General features: G+C 42.2%; 1 long non-coding RNA gene across 1 annotated transcript in view; it reads left to right on the forward strand.

Moving 5' to 3' along the window:
• The window catches only part of LOC138488298 (uncharacterized), a 223,070-nt gene that overhangs the window by 15,680 nt on the left and 189,658 nt on the right, over positions 1-17,732 (forward strand). Inside the window, exon 2 of the long non-coding RNA XR_011274631.1 lies at positions 15,117-15,178. This is a non-coding gene — a long non-coding RNA (uncharacterized lncRNA). The remainder of the gene's footprint in view (positions 1-15,116; positions 15,179-17,732) is intronic.

Raw genomic sequence — 17,732 nt, forward strand, 5'->3', positions numbered from 1 at the left:
AGAAAGAAACAGAAAAAGACCATGTCAGCAGCCCTGTCACCCACTTTGCGGGAGAAGAAAACCAAATATGAAAGCGAAAAAGTTGAAAAACTCTGGTGTAAACAGCCTTATGAACGGACTTGGTGACCTACTCAAAAACCCACACATAAAAGTCGGGGCAGAACAGATCAATCCATTACTAAGAGACCAAATGGATGCTCTACTAATCCAACAAAACCAAAAAAGAAGCAAAGAGAGCTAATGGAACCATTGGTACTTGAGGAGACTAATGTGACAAAAGTCACCATAGGAATACAAACTGATGACATTCAAGGGCCCAAGCAGGGAGTTCCTGCCCCAAGTCTTCAAAATAGTTCTGGGAAACCGGTAAAATGGGCTCTGATTTTTTTGCCATGGTAAAAGTTAGTTCAAAAGACCAAGCCCCCTCCTGGTGAAAATTTGAAACTAGCACCAATTTTCCTATGGGGGAAGAAGACAGAAAAGTCTAAAATCTTTGGGCCACAAACATTGGAGATTCATCCACCAGGCCCCTATCTCCCCCCTTTGGAGCCAGATATAGTCGAGAAAGTGATCCCTGTACCAAAGGACCAAGAAAAACAGAGGGCAGAGGAGACGAGAACAGAAGAAATAGAAAGCCTTTGAGTAGATGACTCTGGCCCTTTCAGCATAGACTCTGGTGTTAGCCAAAAAGATTTGGCTCCTTTCGCAGTTCCGAGACTTTGGCTCTCATGTCAAAAACACAACCTCAGTACCAAACATTTGAACAGTGGTGAAGTACCAGATTTGTATCTTTTCCCAACTAAAGATATTGTATATGTTTTGTTCCCTGACCACCAAGCTGAGTATATGGTAAAGGTTGGGTTTACTTCTAAAATTGGGGTGAATGCCATTCGCGCAGCCGCTGGGTCCTTACAGCGACAATGTCTAGTGGTTCATGAAACCCTGACTCTTTTAGAGGAGCGAGATGGTAAGGAAGATTGCGTGGAGGATGGTGGCCACAAGGAGAAGACAGACAAAACCAAGGAGATGGCAAATGGTCAGGGGACATAAAGTGGTACACAGACAGAAATATGGTCAATGATACCGAGATTATAACACAGGTTTGCCAGAAATTAGGGGTGGGCCAAGCTTCTCTTTAGTTGGGAGGAAATTAAGTTTGTGCGTTGGAACATGCGGGGCTCCAGTTCTTTTAAAAATGTTACAATGAGGAAGGAGGTTTTTGGTAACAATGATTTGATCCTCCTCCAGGAGACATGGCTAGTTAATTCCTCACAATTAGAGGGGTTTACAATGTTAACCCACCCAGCTACCACTAAGGGGAGGGGAAGCCCAAAAGGTGGTTTGCTGATAGCATGTAAGACCTCGCTCTCTAAAGAGACGGTAGTCATCCCCTGTAAGGGAGAGGGGATTTTAGTAGTAAATAGGGCCATTCCATCTGAGGAGGGTATGAAGAAATTAATAGCCATAAATCTATACTTGAACCCCGTGAGAATTAAACTCACCGACTTCCTGGAATCCCTGGCTGGTATCTTGACGCAGATAAAACTGACTCTCCCAGGCACTCTTATCCTAATTGCAGGAGACCTAAATTCACAATGTGTGTCGAGCAGTGCAGGGGATCCATTGTCTAAAACCAAAACTGTGTCTGCTAATGGAAGAAGCTGGTTGTCTTTCTTCATTGATTGGGACATGAGGATTACAAATGGTTCTATAGAGGGGGATGTTCCCCCGGCAGTAAGATGGAACCGTGGGCAAATATCATGTACTATTGACTATATTTTCCTCTTGCCTGGTTTATTTAGGAATTGTACAAAACTCTCTGTAAGGGACGGGGGAACGAGTGACCATAAGCGTTTGGAAGTGACCATTTCCTGAAATTTTAAGTAAAAAATCTACTCATGGTCAGAAAGAGTAGTGGTCAATAACCCCAAAAATCGGCTGGTTAAGTATAGGAGAGATGGAGCTTATCTAAACAATGTTCTTCATTTGGCCTGCAGTGATCTACAGGCCAATGATCTCAAATATAAATGTAGCCATATCGATTTCACGATTTTCTGTGGGAAGTTGAACACCCCCAGACCATGCCATTACACAGACCTTTGTCTCATACACATACTTTTGATGAGATAACATGGACCAAAAAGCGTGAAATGCGCAATGCCATGAAAGCCATGAGGAGGGAAACCTTGGATAAGGTCCAACTGTCCAAAAGGGTAAAGAACATTAAAAATGAATACAAAGATTGGTCAAAACAGCAACAAATGATGTGGTTACAGAAAGTTGGTGTGATGCTCAGAGCTTTAGGTGATAATACATCCCGCAGCTTCTGGGCAATAATCAACACAGTTGATTATGACCAAAAAAGTTATCAATCCAACAATGTGTCTGAATTCCACTCGGTGCACCATCTTAACATGCAATACTATGAAACAAAGGGGGCTCCCACATACAAGACCATGGATGTACCCTGGGCTCTAGAATTCTCTGAGGATGATATTCTCGAGTTGATAAATAAGTCCTCATCCTCGAGAGCAGCAGGTCCTAGTTGTCTGACTTATTAGGTTCTGAAGGGCAAAGGGAAATTGTGGGCTTGAATTCTGACCATACCTTTCCGGGAAATAGTAGAAAAGAGAGCGATCCCCCCCTCTTGGAAGTCTGCCGTCATCATTCCTATCTTCAAGAGGGGGGAATCACAAGAATCCAACAAATTATAGACCTATTACGTTGCTGGACATGGAGAGTAAGCTCTTCTCCAGCCTCTTACTTGGTGAACTTGAAAAATGGGCTAAAAACAACAAAGTTAGGTCCAAGCAACAGAGTGGTTTTCGTAAGGGACAGTCAACACCTCAAAATGGTATAATTTTGGCCTGTCTTTGTGCTGGAAAGGGGGGTAATAAGATGTCAAGGCTCTATGGCGTTTTTTATCGACCTGTCCAGTGCATTTGACTTGGTCTATAGAGATTGTTATTGGTCAAAGTTGGGGAGCCCCAAAATCACTTACTAACATGCTGGCCTCTCTCCACGAGGGAAACACGGTCAGAATAAGATTGAATAATGAAGGTCAACAATCCGAACCTGTGAAAGTAGAAAGAGGAGTCCGACAAGGTTGTATGGTTGCTCCCTTTTTATTTAACTCTTACTTGGCTGATTTTGGACGCGAAATAGACTCAGCGTCATTGGCAAGCCCTAAAATCGGATCCAACTCCACCAAATAGCTAATGTATACTGATGACATCGTCCTCTTGGACAAAACAGCAGTAGGCCTTCAAAGGCTTCTGAATACCTTGGATATATATATGAAGAAAAAGGACTTAATCATTAATCCAGGGAAGTCAAAAGTATTAATCTTCGGAGACAAGGGAACTCAGGATCATAAGTTTTCATGGTCAGTGGAAGGCCATGTGATTCCAGTTGTAGAGGAGATTGTTTATCTGGGATACACTCTGTATGCTTCCCCAAGAATAGGCCAAACTCTATCCGATCTCTTGTCCAAAGGATCTCAGTTGACATCTCAGAAGCAGAAGATCTTTGGACAATATTGTACATTTTCATTATTGTCAGTGGTAAGGTTTTATATGTCCAAAATTGTCCTGGTACTTTTGTGCGGGCTAGAGGCTAAACCTCTGGCTTGGGCAATGAACTGGCAGAAACTGGAGGGCAATATTTGGAAGAAAGTCTTGGGCTTGCCCAATAGCTTACCAATTGTGAGTCTGATATATGAGCTGGGCCTTAGATCTCTTAAGTCACAGGCTGGTTGGAGGATCCTTTCTCTTTATAGATCAATAATAGACCCCCCAAGACAATACACTGTATGAGGATCTCCTAATACATCTTAATCTCAACCAGTCTAAGGTTCTGCGAGATTTAAAGAAGATGGCGCTGGATATCCTCACTAATTGTGAATTGTGACAGTGATATGGAAACACTAGTTTTGAATACCATGAAGACTAAGAAGGCCTTAATAACCTTTGACTGGATCAGGACAATAGATCAAATGCAGGGATCATCTATAGCGGCTTCCTTCGCTCCTTGTGACAAGAAGCTGGGCTTTCTCTCAAAATGCTTGGTAAAGTTTCCAGATGTTAAGAAGAGGCAGAACTTTCTTAGAGTTTGTCTAAACATGGTCCACACAGGAGAGGTCCTCGATCGTTGGGGGCTTGGGGAGAAAAATAAAATACAATGTCCAGATTGCACTGACCCTAAAAAACAGACCATAGAGCATTTGCTAAGAGATTGTCAGGGGACTTGGGAGGTTAGAGAGAAACACCTTGGCCGATTTACCGATTCACTGGACTGGCTACACTCAACAATGTTCTGGGAAAGGTTGATAGCTGGTCATGAAACGTCATTGATGATAAATGTCCTCCATGTTCTGCAGTAGACCAGGTTCTTCTCCTCTGAGTTCTGCTGATAACTCTGTATTCGGGCGGCAGAGGTTGGTGAGACTGAGTCTTCTGTCTTAATCTGTATCGATTTCCTTTTCTTATTTTCACATACGCCTTTCTGTTTAGAGAAGTTAACAATGTAAACATGTTTTATTGTTTTGTATTAATGATGTAGCTGCATGTAACCGATTTTTTTTACCTTTTCTATTTGTGAACAACCAAATTTGGTTGTACCACAATAAATAAATAAAACAATAATTACATATTTGAGTTTGGATTATGAACAATATATTTAGAGTCACAGGAAAGTAAATAGCGCAATGGCAAAGACATTCAAAACACCGTCCTAAATTTAGTGATTCAAATCTGCCTTATTTTAAGTGTTATTCCATTCGGGGGATGCATTTTGCATCGTGTGTTATGCGCTTTTATTGCATTTATTAAATGTATTAAATTGCAGCAATCTAGACTACAACTCCCAGAATGCAGTTGGTGTGGCCATGTAATTATGGGACGGGCATGGACCTTTCTGTTAAGCATTAAAGGCTCATCAGTAACTAGGTTACTTCTCTCCTCTAAACTGGCTGATCCGGCTACACAAATGCTCAAAAACGGTTCCCAGTGGTTTTGGAATCTAAACAAACAAGAAGTTCTTGATGTAATTCTAAGCCTGAGCACCTCCATGGCCCCGGGCCCTGACAGGCTGTATAACTATGCACTGAAGTTAGCACTGGAGGAATGGTCAGAATTTGCCTATTTTTCTCTTTTGTCAAATCCTGCGAGAAAAAAAAGATTCCATCTAGCTGGAACAAGGCAGTGATTGTACCAATTTTTTAAAAAGGGTGACAAACTGATTTGGTAATTATTGCCCTATAGCCCTATTAAACAGTTTGGGAAAAATCGTTGCCACTTTAATATTAAACCGTCTGACCAAATGGGCTTGAGATTCGGGCCATCAAGATCCCAGGCAAACTGGTTTTGTGAAGGGTATATGAACTAGTTTGAATTTATTTCTGTTATACGTATTAAAGCTCCAGGCAATCAAGGGGAAAACTATACTCTATATCGCCTCGGTTGACCTGGAGCAAGCATTTGATAGCCTGAATCGAGTAAGACTATGGTCCAAATTGAGGGAATGAAACTGTCCGGAGAACTTACTAGAACCTATGGAGGCACTGTATTTGGATACAACAATTCAGGTTTGCCTTATTCAGCAAGGGCTCCCGTCAGAGGTAATCAAGGTTAATAGAGGCTTGAAGCAAGGATGTGCCCTGGCGCCAATCCTCTTTAACCTGTATATCTCTGACTTTGAAACTACACAAATGGGAGTCTGTGGTTTCCCGCCAAAAAATAATGGGAGGCCAGTTCCGTGGATAATTTACGTGGATGACTTCCTTTTGATTAATAGAATACCAATAGGGCTGCAAAGCGGCTTAGATGCCCCTCACTCTTACATGGCTCTAAATTATCTAAGAGTCAATGCAAAAAAATTCTGGTCTTTAATAGAAAGATAGGCGTTAAACAAATAAGAAGTCCAAAATGGCAACTTAATCGCGAACCATTGGAGTGCGCTGACTCTATTATCTACCTGGGAGTATGTATTAATCAAAGCATAGCGGAAACCCTTTGGGCAAATATGCTAAGATTTAAGACCAGAAGCTTAGGCCTCAATGTAGGATTCTACACAAAAGATTTGGAAAGTGTTCTATGCTCCCTTTAATTACCTTTTATAACCAAAAGGTAATTCCTGTTTTGTCCTATAGAGCTGAATTAACCTTGAATCTGGCATTGCAAATATGGGAGACTCTGGAGGCACTTTTTGGAAGCGAATATTGGGGCTTCCAAGAGGTTTTCCTGTGGAATGCATAAGATTTGAAGTAGGCTTGCCCTCCTTGTATTCTGTATGTTTGTGGAAAATGTTATCTCTCTTCCGCAAACGTTTGCTGTCTCATACAGCCCCGCAATTGACCATCTTGGGAGATAATATGCAGACCTTAGGATCTGACAATCTAAAACTGTGGAAGGCAAAATGTGTAAACGTTTTGCTGGACCTGTATATGTCAGTTCAACCTTTAATATCCAACCCTGTCTCGGTAAAGAAAAAATAAGCCCGCAGGACTGGATACTTACTCAAACTAAGTGGAAAAATGTGGTTCTGATGAAAGATTAAGCTCTCAAATGCAAATCCTTAATGCAGAGACCCGGATATCTCAAAAGGTTCCTCTGCTCAGTGATCAGGGGGAATTTCTTGAGAGTACGCTTAAACCTATACCCGACTAGAGAGGTTTTAGCTACTCAGGAACAGTTGATTGATTCGGAAATGATGTGTAGGTTCTGTAAGCGATCAACTGAAACAAAGTCATTAAAACATCTGCTAGCCTCCTGCACAGGCCTAACGAATCGCCATACTCGGTTTCTGGGGACCAGTATTGCTATGGCTCTGACATTGTCCCGGGATGAATGGTGGCAGAGATATCTGCTGGGTGAGCATTCACCATTGGTTTGTGCTGTGGTTAAATTTTTTAAGGGAATTATGGAAGAGAGAGGATAATAATTATGGGTCTGTTGATTGTGGGATGGACTGTAATATCTGCTAGCTCAACAGTACGGAAACCGCAAATCCCCTGGGATTATTAACGTGACTGTTAAAGTGGATGAGGATGATGGGAGGACAGTGTTTGTTTGTCTGTTTGTTTGTTTGTTTATGTATTTGTAATGCGCGCCAGACCCAGCGGGTATCAGGGCGCAGGCTACAGAAAAGGTTACAAGAATACTTTCAGCTTCAGGTAAGTAAGTTACAAGGTTACATAAATAAGGTATGCACCGCTTCCAAATACAGAACAATTTAGGTATTGGTAATCATACCAGACATACAGGCAAGTTGCATTAATTACATAAAGCATATATATATATATATATGTAGATAGAGTCACACATATGTAATTACATATTTACAGTTGATAGTAGGATGACTAAGATAATGATCAGATGAATGGTCATGCAATCCAGTCAGATCTGTGGGTGAGTCATAATATGAACTGGTGCGGGATGGGAACTAATGTGGTTAGTGGACTGCTAATTTAGTGGACTGCTCATTTCAGTGGTAAGAATGTTATTGTCAGTGACATTAGATGAGTAATTTGGCTAAAATGAGCAATAGGCTTACCTTGAATTTTCTGTGGGTTTCTTTACTCTCGTCCTCTTTTTGATTTGAATTAAGATTGTTTGTATAAAAGAATGAATGAATTGTATGGAAATATGTTTGTTAAAGGTTTGAAATAAACTAATAAAACTAAAGAAATCTAAATATTTATATTTATGAAAGTGTGTTTCTATGTTCAGGGTTGGCTCCAGCCCCATAACAGTTAGTGGGCTGAGATTTTGACCCACGGTCAGCAACCAGTCTGGGGTGTACTCACAATAGTGAAATTTGACCAACCCCACACATTCGCCCTGCACAGGGCGGGGTCCTGGCCTGTGCTATAAGTAAAGGCAATTTCAGGAGCTGATTTTCCGATTGTTAGCTCCAGCCCCACAGTAGTTGGTAGGCTGAATGTTTGGCCCGATGTTGGCATACCAGTCTGGGATGTACTGGGGATAGTGAAAACTGACCAACCTCATCCATTTGCTCTGCACAGGAGTGGAGCAGGGAACAGCCCTGTGCTATCAGTATAGGCGATTTTGGGAGATTGATGATTTTGGATTTTTCAAAAATAGGATGTAATGGCACAATAAAACATCCACAATGCTATAGCAGATCCCAAGGTGCATGTCAGCTACAGACCCATGCAACACCGGGTGGTACCGCTAGTATTGTAATATTAAAAACTTGCAGAGAACTCTAGTCTACCATGAGTAGGATGTACAACGAGGTGGAAAAGTAGATTAGTATTTACATGCCACAATGATGTGTAGTAGGATGTGGACAATTACAATTTGTAGAAAGGGGTCAAAGACGTCATGGCATTAAATAGTTAACTGGGGGAACTGTATGTGCCACAACATACCAATGCATGCAACTGTACTATGCAGTGGCTGAGTAAAATATTATGCTTGGGGTTTATAAGGTCCTGATTAATTAGATTGTATGAGGAGTGGGGGGTGCATCTCCCATCAAAGTAGGTCAACAGCTCCAGTTATATCGAGAGGACAAGAGGTCATCATTGGACGGGTTTGGTGAGGATGTGTTGCAGCTGCAAGGCAGCAAGCCGATGTGGGTATCAGGTGGTCTGTCATCGAGGGTGGTTGTTGATATGGATATTGATCATTTGGTTATGAGTGATGGTTATCATCAGCTTCCTGCCAGTGGCATGGCGTGGGTCTATGTTTAGAAATAGGCTGCAAAGGGGCTGCATTGCGGGCCCAATTCTATGTGCATTGGTATCGAGGGGTTCAGCTGGACACCTTGCTCCATGAGTGTAGATGGAAGGGAGATAGATGCTCCAGTTTGGGTGTTATTAAGGAGGCGGGGCCACTTCAAGGCAAGCACCCGCTTTGGTATATAATAAGGTTGTGTGATCGAGATGGAGACTGCAGGGATGGGATGGTATCTTGCATTCCTGTCACGAGGGAAATGGGAATGAGGATTCAGAGTACGAGTTAGGAGAAAGGAATTTTTGTTGGGCATCTGATAATGGTTCTAGAAGGTTGGTTTAGAAACACACTACTACAAATGAGCGTGCAACTTTATGTCATTTTATTATTAGGACCATCATGGATAAGGCAAATTGGGTTAAAATCCCCTGGTTAGCATTTATTGTTGCATCCCTGTCCAGAAGAAACATTCGGGTTCTCTCTCCTCCAGCCAGTTTGCTGACCTCTGGGCAATTGTGCTCCTAGAAGAGAATTTTGAATCTCGCAATGAAGGACAAAAGGGATTCAATGGAACTTGCTCTTAATCGGGACAGAAATCATGTCGTTATTAGCAGGGTGAACGAGATTCAGCCATACCTTCTCCTGAGGTCAAAAAAGGGAGAGCGCTGGTTGATCACACGAGCCACATTTCATTGTTTACAGCTGAGGGGAAATACTGCAAATTGGGTGGCGCACCCCGACTCACAAAGTTGTCCAGTCTGTGGGGTGGATCGGGAGGATCTGAAGCATCTTATACTGTTTTCTCCAGCATACAGTGACATTAGAAGGTCTACAATGTTACCAGTTCACAGGTCATTCAATATTCGTTCCCACAGTCCGGCTCTACTATTTCTTTTAGCAACAGATTCTGTTTTGACGGCTTGGACATTTCTGTCCTCCTTCTTCAGAAGAGCTATGTACAAGAGAAAGGGGATTTTGGCACAACTGTTTGTTTGTTTGTTTTATTTCTAATGCGCTCCAGACCCATAGGTAGAAGGGCGCAGCAGGTAGGATAATGCGAAGCTTACATCGTTACAGATTATACAGGATACAGTAAAAGTTATACATATTATACAAGATACAGTAATGGATAATATAGATATTATACAAGTTATACATATTATACAAGATACAGTAATAGTATACAAATGTGCAGGACCATCATCGTGCAGGTCGATGAGTTACATAGAAGATGGTACGCATAACATATCGTGAGACAGAGGAGAGGGACCAGTGTCAGGTCTGGGAATACTATAAACCTATATCTAGTGGTCGTTGGAGGTAAGATATTGGATAGCATTCCTTCTGAATAGTGGGTACAGCTGATCTGCTCTTAGATTGTTGGGTAATAGATTCCAGGTTTTAGCCGCCTTCACAGGGAAACTATTCCCACCGACCGTGGTTAGTTTAAATATAGGTACTACCAGACAGTTAGTGTTGGTAGCTCTAATAGGTCTGATGGAGGGTTTTTTTGTATTTTGTTCGTGAGATAGCTTGGGGCGGCGTTGTTAAGAGCTTTATGTGTCAAGGAGATCATTTTTAATTGAATTTTGTGGCTTGTAGATAGCCATTTGTGTTGACGTCTAATGGTGGAAATGTGTGCTCTTTTATTTATGCCAATCGCTGCTCGCAGAGCATTGTTTTGGAGCGTTTGAAGTTTCTGGATGGTGACTGTGATGATGCTTGTCTACACTACTGGACATGCAATGCACTTAAATTCTTTTTAACCAAATTGTATTTATAATTTGATGAATTGTGTAGTTTTTATATTTTACAGGCTATTGTTTTTATTGTGTTTGATGGATGAATTTATCCGACTAAACATATTGCCTGAGGAACAAACTACTACAATTGCAGTTAGCTGGGAGAGAGGTAATAGACCATTATCGTTGGTGAAATGTGGATGGCTGATACAGGTTCGGCTAATGGAGTGTCACTGGTTGGTGCGGTGTCAGAGCTGCAAGGCAGCAAGCTAGGATCGGCGTTTTGTTAGCTTTTCACTGGTGGCTTTATTTCTTGTGATGCGTTTTTGTCTTTCTGGCCCCAAGGGTTTGGGGTCGTGGGACACTAGTTATATTGTGAGCTGGGAGAGGAATACATATTGATGGAAGAATCTGTGGGTGTAGTGCTTGAGCATTCATGATACACAAGAGATTGGATGTTAGTAGTTTGGGTGGTCATTAGGATGGGTAGGAAGGATTTGCTAACCAACTTGACTTCACTTTCATCTGGATTGCACAGGTGACAACAGGCATGTTATCCACATGGGAAGACCGGTTGATCAGTGCGGTGTATGGGTCATTCAACCCATTCGGGAGGTGGCTTGGCAGAGCGACTGCGTTTCTGGATAGGGAGACTCCTCTGTGTCTACAGCCACCTCAGGGTTGTGGCAGAGTTACAAGGTGCATCCACTTAAAATGTACCCGCAGGGACCACTAGGGTGCTGCGCGGCCAAGAGTCAGCTCACAGCACCAATGGGTGCTAGGCCCTCGTGAGGCCACTCGGGTATGATATGATATATTTTATTTGTATCACGCTGATACACAAGTGTTTCAGAGCGCGACAAGGCAAGGGAAGGGAACAGGGGAGAACACAACAACGATCTTACTAGGCCCAGTGACATTGAGAACGTACAAGTGCATATTGATGTGGGTGAAGGGTTGGGGGTTAAAGAGACACAAACGTTGAAGGGAAACGCCACAGAAGGTCCCAAGACCGGCTGCGAGGCCAAGAAGGAAACAAAGATTTAAGCAAGAAATATGGGAAATGAAGCAAGGGGGTACGGTTGGTATGAGTGGGTTGAATAGAGAGAGATATTAGTAAGGCACAGAGATGGTCAGCGGCTTATTGGGGGGAGGTTGCTCCCCAAGAACGAAGTGCTCATGCAAATGCCCCTCAGCTACATTCTAGGTGACCATGGGGGGAATTGATTTTCTTCCAATCTAGAGCCAGAATGCCAGTCGACAGTAGAATCCCGAGACTGTGACGTCATTTGATGGAGCACCTGAAAGATAACTCCTGGCTAATGAAGCACAGCACGGGCATTTTCTTTCCACACACCACTTTGTCGTTGTCACTTTATTTCTGGGAAACCAGGCTTGAAAGACAAGAGGAGGTTAGGGGGTTGGCCAGAGTAGTTTGGGGTTGGGAGGGATGCATTGTTTTCTTTTGCAGAGATTCCTGTAGCAGAGTTACATGGTGCATCCACCTAAAAAGGACTGGCAGGGACCACAAGGGTGCTGCATAGCGAAGAGTCATATCACAACGTCCTTGGGTACAAGACCGTGTGGACACGACTGGGGCATTGATGTGGGTGGAGTTTTGTGGGCAGCCCTACAGATAAGGGGTGTATCGGACACTTTTACTCTCTTAAAATAGGCAAATATTCCCCAAAAATAAAAATAAAGAGTAAAAATAGGAAACAGACACAGTGAACCCTGAGCCCCCGCTTTCATCCACACAGCTCCATTGATATGTTTGGACCAGTAGGGCATGTAGTACTGTACCACAGAAAGAAACTACTAGTATTATTGCCTTCTGTGAAGAAATACACATGCATCTTTCCATGTGTATGAATAACTAGGTCCAAAGGAATAAACATTACACAAATATTTCTGTTTTTCCGTTAAGACATATTTTTACTATCTAATAAAATACTCCTATTTGAAATTGGACGTACATTTTTACTCCCTAAAAAGTCATCTTACTCCCAACTAAAAAAGAGGGAGTAAAATACTCCTGCTTCAAAATCTTACCTGGAGCCCTGTTTGGCGGGTAAAAGAGACACGAAGGTTGAAGAATGAATGGAAGCGCAACTGAAGGTCACAAGACTGCCTGCAAGGCCAATAAGATAACTCCTGCCTAATAAAGCAGGCTGCAGGTGACGCACCACGTTGACATCTTAGCTCTTGGCAACCAGGCTCAGAGGGCAAGCGGAGGTTGGCCTGGGTAGGTAAATAGGGAGTTGGCCAGGGTGGAGGGTGTCAGTGTTTGTGCTTCTGTATTGACATGTGGAAGGCTGGCGTGGGTTGTCGCTGCTATGCGGGGGAGGGAGATGGGCTTCTCGAAGTGTTGTGTTCTACCTGAGGGTCCAGCTCTCCTGATTGCCATGGCGTGGGCTCCGCGGCACACCCATTACACTCCAGTAAATCCTACATAATTACTTTGATGTTTTATAGTGTTAAATTCTTGAATCGCAATGAAATGTGTACTTAGTCGGGGGGATAGTGATACAAATGGGCACACGTCTCCCGACAGTATGCGATTTGAGGGGTTGATGCTGTTCAGGCCACTGAGGGTCCCAGCAAATGAAATGGGTAATGTGTTCCACAGGAACACATCTATAGAAATCAAAGCATGCTAATTTAGGTTTTCATTAATAATAAACAGTTAATTCATTAGAATGGACATGTCCACAGCAACACAAAGGTTTATAGTGATTGCATTGCATCGAATGCCTTAGTATCTAAAAAAAGCAACAAAAAAAAGCATTGAATGCATTTTTTTTCATTTCTTTTTTAACAGCCCCCAACCCCTGTATGTTTACACATTATAATTAAAATAAAACCTTAACCTTTGAAAAAAAAGCATTTGATACTTTTTTTGATGCTTTTGTTCCAATGCTTTTTTCCGATGCTTTTGTTATTCAATGCTTTGTGTTCGATGCAATGACTGGATACCAACATAAACAGCTCTTTATGGACTGGGCTGGGGGCAATGCATGAAGGCCTTACGAGATCCCAAAAACATAAGCATAACTAGTTTAATTGTGTGTGGGGGGGGGAGGGCGACTGGGCAGTCCCAACATCACTAAAATTCTACACATTTTGGAACAGGCCTCTTGGTTCGGTTCCATTAGTCAGCACCACTGACAGTATGATTGTGTTCGCCTCATGCCCTGTCTCCAAACCTCAAGTAGGCGACGAAGGCCGGACACACAGTTTTGGACTGTTTGCATGTTGCCTCATCTCACAACTTTACTATCCCTTCCCAAGCTATTCCATGTCCGGAGCAAAAATACGCCACTCCGATTCCAGATCTAGGACAGGCATATAGGACAGATATGTTTATCCAATGGCAGTAAGAAGGCAAGATAGCTCAGGAGGTTCACGTGCTTCACCCTTCTGAGGTCAACAAGTTGAGTACCGTTACATTGTTATGTTATGTTGATTTATACTGTGCATCGCTAACACCCAGGGGCAGTCTCCAGGCGCTCATGTGACTCTGCAAGAAAGAGGACGGGCTTGATTAGTGAGGGTAGAGAGATAGGATAGGATCAGAACCAGGAGAAACTGGCACCTGTGTGTGTTGGGTTGCAGGTGGGTTGATTGCGTGCACCGGCTTGTTGTATCGTAAGGGTGCGGCCCAGTGCCTGGGATGTTTGCTGTAAGTGAATGTCTGTTATGTTGGGTGTGTGTTTGTGTGTTGTATGTGTAAATTGGCTGGAATGTAAGGTTATGGTTGTGCGCATCTGGCTTGTTCTGTCCGTAGGGGTGAGGTCCAGTTATGTGAGTGTTAGTTATGTTGGGAGTGTGTTAATGTGTAGTTTGGCGTGTATTTGTACAATGTGTGTAATTGTACAGCCGATTTGTACAAGGGGGGAGAGGAGCAGGAGAGGGGTGGTTAGTACATTGGGTACTCTCAAAGTTCTTCTAGGTGGCTAATCTTCACGATTCTATCTAAATGTGAGGCATGGCTAATCTTCACAATTCTACCTAAAAGTGACGCGCCGCTAATTGTCACAATTCTGTCTGGAGGTGGCGCATGGCTAATCTTCACAATTCTATCTAAGTGTGACACAATGTTAATCTGCACAAAATATCTATTGTAACATGTTTCCTACCCACAAAATACATCCGGGCGCAACACATTGTGTAATAACCTTAGCTCTAATAGAGGGCCGCCTGCAATACTCAATCCAAAAGCCTGTAAATCATGTTCTTTTGCAGGCTACTTACATCACTAATGTCCTTTAATAAGAGCATGACATCAATACTGTAACTGCTTTCAGTTCTTGCAGTTGCACTGTGACAGCACATGGCCCTCTGCTTGTGCCAGCAAAGAGAAGAATTCCAGCTGTCACTGCAGCACTCAGCTACAGCCATGACACACTTTTCATTTTTTTTGTTCCTCAAGACGTATCTTTCCGTTACGCTTTACAGCCATTCATTCATAAGGAACTGTTTGTGGTAATATGTTCATCTTATGCACTGCTGGTGTTTCACGCAGGAGAGTCAAAATCTATCTGCATGTTATCATTTATTTTAAAACAACAAAATCGTTTTTAGATGTATTTTATTAAACTGCTTCTAAACTATTTTCCTGCAGCACATTACAAGCTTCCTAATGTTTTTGTTTTTTTTGTTTTAATCCAATCAGATTCTGCATTGATTCGTTGTATAAACAACTGGAAGATATCTTACATCAGATTAAGCAAGCAGGTGTGTATTAAATAGGATCACAAAGTGTGTGGCAATGTGTTATGAGGAATAACATACTCTACCATACATAATAAATCATATTAGAAGTGAGATGTGACTGCAAAGCCTGCTGGTACAGCCTACACAGAACATAATTCCAGCTGTCACTGGAGCACTCAAAGCAACGGCTAGTTTCCATATTCCTTCTTTCTGAGGTAGCTTTCTGTGCCTTCCACTTTAATTAATTGATACAGAAATGTGTAATGCATGGTAGTATGATTGGTTTATGAACTGTAGGAGTTTAACACAATTGAGCAACAATGTTTGTGCATGTTATCACTTATTCGCAAGGATGCTTAGCCAATCAGTTGGCTGGAACAGTGGGCGAGCCTCTCCCTGTTGCCTCCCACCCTCCCATTCCCCAAAACAATCCTTAGCCCTTCCCCACTTACCTGCTGAACCAGAGTTTTGTGCTCAGGTCCCAGCATTCCTAACATCTCCCGGGCCACTGCCAAAGTAATGGAAAAGGTACTTAGTCCCTTTTCCCTATGGTGGTGGCCATCTTTTTTTCATTTTTATTTCCTCGGGAGATTGGCTGTGCAAGCGACGCCAATCTCCTGAAGGAAAAAACCAACATCCGTACCCTGGATAAACCCTGAGGTGTGAATGGCTTTCACCCCCGCTGTGGGTGGCAGACATTGCCTTTACCGGCTCACAGCCCTCGTAAGGGCCTAACTGGGATCGGTCCGGTGGGCCATTAAAGGCCATTTCTACACCCCACAGCAGGGGTGAAAGCCATATTTAAACACAAAACAGCTCTTAAATGTGTTATGCTTAAAATATGTATTTACAACACATTGCAAGCTGCATATTAGTGTTTTTTTTTCCTCTGCACAGATTCTACACTTATTATACACATCAACGACTGGAAGCTCTATTGCATCAGAGTAAACAAGTGACCGAGTACTAAAGGGGATAACGGTGCATCCATGTGGTAGAAAGAATAAAATACCCTCTACCATATGTGAAATGGATGCTGCTAGTCAACTTGGAGTTATGTAACCTTGTAAAGGAACTTAGATGTCTGTCTCACTCTTCCATTTTGTCATAAAACATCTCAGCGATTCACAATAATATCCTTATAGAAAATGGTTGCCTGGGTGTACTCCAGGGTTGTTAATGATTGTCACACTAAAAAGAGATATAAAAAAGAAAGTGTTTGATTGTTGGAACGAGCAAAATGTAATTAATATTGCCTCAAAGTCAAATAGTGGTCCATATCTCGAAGAGTATTTAACCAGAACCACCTCTCCAAAATATATTGAAGCATATCCTAGCACTAGCCCTTTTTGTACATATCTTCTAATGAAATTTAATATGACGGAAGCATTAGCTACCAAAGGAGATACTGTTGGTATTCCACATGAAATGAGGAAATGTCGTTTATGTGGTAATGATGTTCATGAGTCACTTTATCACCTAATTATGAACTGTGAAAGCTTGACTGTGTTAAGAACTAAATCTTTTAAATCTCTTAATAATGCTATTGATATGATGCATATCACTGAATTATGGATGTCTTTTATGAGAGGCAATGATATTAATCTAATTTATCATCTTGTCGTATTTTATGTAAAGATTGTGGCGATTTTAAAATGTATTGAATAATGTATTTTAATGTGTAGTTGCTCTCTGTATTTAAGAATCGTGTAATTTTAGTCTTTTGTAGGACTACTTGTATATGATGTATGTTTTGTGATATATAAAGCCTTGTGGCTATAAATATATCTAATTCAATAAATAAATATCCTTATAGCTTATGGTGGAGGTACCTCGTCCCATATATCAGTAGTCTGCAACCTACAGCTTTCCAGATGTTTTGGACAACAGCTCCTTTCAGACCTAGCCAGTATAGATCATGTGAGGGATCAAGGAAATCAGTGCCAAAAACATTTGGAGAGCCACAGGTTGCATATCACTGCCCAGTGGCATACTGAGCTGACGGGTGGGGGGCAGCTTGCCCCCTCTGTGGCTCTTTTAAGATCCAGACCGGGATAGTGGCACGCAGGGACTTGACGCGTTGCTCTGTTTCAACACAACATTGCAATGGGAGCCATTAGACATTGATGGGAGGGAGGGGGAACTACTAGCAGGGACTTTTGTCCCTTAAGAAATGTGAATGGGGTGATCAGAAGTGAGAAGTGTGCATAAGGTTGAATACTAATTGACCTTTTCACAATTGACCTCGGGAGAATTGACCTAATTTAGAAGGTCAATTAGGACATATATGTGGGGGGACACCCCTGCAATCCCCCACCCAATCCAAAACCCCCTGCAACCCCCCGCCCAATCCCCTTTTATTATTTATAATCCAAAACCAACCCAATACATATATAAAATAACTAAAATAATATAAAGGTCAATTGTGCAGAAGGTCAATTAGGACCACTATAATTAGGTCAATTGTGCAAAAGGTCAATTGTAAAAGGTCAATTTGGGTAATACCGTGCATAATGCTGCATGTTTTATGAAATAATGACTATGGCTTTAAAACCCAAGTGGGATTTGTTAGGAT

This window comes from Ambystoma mexicanum, chromosome 9 (genome assembly GCF_040938575.1).
Source record: "Ambystoma mexicanum isolate Mex_15411 chromosome 9, UKY_AmexF1_1, whole genome shotgun sequence".
In the NCBI taxonomy this organism is placed as follows: Eukaryota; Metazoa; Chordata; class Amphibia; order Caudata; family Ambystomatidae; genus Ambystoma; species Ambystoma mexicanum.